This window comes from Leptonychotes weddellii, chromosome 11 (assembly GCF_054177405.1).
Source record: "Leptonychotes weddellii isolate Sample4059 chromosome 11, ASM5417740v2, whole genome shotgun sequence".
Classification (NCBI taxonomy): domain Eukaryota; kingdom Metazoa; phylum Chordata; class Mammalia; order Carnivora; family Phocidae; genus Leptonychotes; species Leptonychotes weddellii.
Window position 1 is genome coordinate 60,934,539 of NC_138379.1, and position 2,326 is coordinate 60,936,864.

Genomic DNA, 2,326 nt, shown 5'->3' on the forward strand with positions numbered 1-2,326 from the left:
ACATAACATAATAAAATTTTAAAAAATAATAATATTTTTTATGTATTTCATTGAATTTAACAGCCTATAGGGTATAGTTTTGTGTTCGATACCATGTTCTCAGTTTTGTATTGCAGCAGAAGATATCAGATATTGTCCTTAGCTTGGGGAAATCAATTTCTATTCTCTAGAGAATAATACTTTATAATACTGTACATTTGCGGTCATTCTTGCTTTTGTTAGATATTCTGATTCTGTTTCTTAAAGATCCACAGTAGGTAAGCTTGCCAAGTTTGGCAATATACTGGCTTTCAGCCTGGAGTATAATGTAACATCAATATAAAATCAGCTACCTCTGATTTAACAATTTCAAGATAATTTCAGTCTTCATGTCCATTTACTGAGAAAGCTTAGAATTTAGCAATTAGAGAACCAAAGTTTTCCTTCCTTCATAGATTTGGTGGCTAGGATAATTTACATTTAACAAAACACTGAAGTTGGAAGTAATTATCCGGTTCATCTGCTCCAGTGTCTAAACTAATGAAGGCATCTTTCCAACAGACAGTCATTGCTTTTTGCATTATAATTTTCAAAGTATAAGTATTTTACCTCCTTGGTTAAGTTTATTCCTATGTATTTTATTATTTTTGATGCAACTGTAAATTTTTTTTTTTTAGTTTTTCTTTCTGCTGCTTTATTATTAGCATATAGAAATGCAACAGATTTCTGAACATTGATTGTGTCCTGCAACCTTACTGAATTCATTCTAGTTCTAGTAGTTTTTTTGGAGTCTTTAGGGTTTTCTATAGATAGCATCATGTCATCTGCAAATAGTGACAGTTTTGCTTCTTCCTTACCAATTTCGATGTCTTTTATTTCTTTTTCTTGTCTGATTGCTGAGGCTAGGACTTCCAGTACCGTGTTGAATAAAAGTAGTAAGAGTGGACATTCTTGTCTCATTCCTGACCTTAAGGGAAAAGCTCTCAGATTTTTCCCACTAAGTATGATGTTAGCTGTGGGTTTTTCATACATGGCCTTTTTTATGTTGAGGTAGGTTCTCTCTAAACCCACTTTGTTGAGGGTTTTTACCATGAATAGATGTTATACTTCATCAAATGCTTTTTCTGTGAACTTGCTTCCTTTTAACATCCATCAGATCATATTATTTTCTCTTCCACATGACAGAATTTCAGATATCTGAAAGTACTTATATTATATCCTCTTCAGTCTTTTTTTTCAGACATATTATCTTCATTTCTTTCTATACCTTCTCACATGACATGTTTCTTCAGTTCTTTTACTAGATCACTTTGTAGTGGAAACATTATATTAGCTCACTAAGGCTTCATTAATCAAGGAATAGGGATGAGATCATAGGAGATCTGGACCCACTGTGCTTTATGTTGAATCAAGACTCTCCGTACCATTGGCTTTAAGCCTGAACGTGGCAATTCAAACTAGAATGTATCCAGTGGAGAGGTATCTGCAATAATTCTGAGTAAATAATCTGGATTCTCTTCATTGCCAATTAATCAATATGGTCCTTTTAGCCAAGATGGGTCTCTATCTTTCACACACAGATATAGTGAACACAGTATTTGGAGTATATGTCAATATAATTGAAAAATATTTGTCTCACATAAAAACAAGTGTCGCTCTACAAAGAAGGCAGATGACTGGACCCAGTCAGTAGTATTTCAGCAATCAATTCTTTTTATTAAGTCTTAGCATTTTACCAGCACTAAGGTGGGGAGGTAGATAATTAAGACATTAGGAGCTCTAACCTGTGAACTTAAAAAGCTTAAAATGTACTGTTCTTATGAAAGGGTAGTTTCATCAGGGCAGACCCTTCTTCTCCCATCTACCCTATAACCTTGATGCCAGACAACACTTCCTAAAACCCTTCCCCAACCATTACATTTCTCCTCTGAAAGGTTATAATGGTCAGTGGGTCATCATTTAGTACTGGATACAATTTGAAATGCCTCATTTTGATGCAAATTAAAGTCACTGATATAATTACGGTTGTTAATCTGATCTTAAAACAGCGAGATTATCCTAGATAGTCCTAGTGAGGGCAACGTAATCATAAGGGTTCTTAAATAAGTAGCCAGTTAGAGGGAGATGTGGCTACTGAAGGAAATCAGAGAGAGGTACAACATTGCTGATTCTGAAGGTGGAGGAAGGGACTGCAAACTACAGAATGTCACTGAACTCTAGAAACTGGAAAAGGCCAGGAAGTGGATTCTCCTGTAGAGCCTCATCAGGGAATGCAGATACTTTGATTTTATCCCACTGACACTCATGTCAGTCCTAGAGAACTGAAAGGTGATAAATTTGTGTTGTT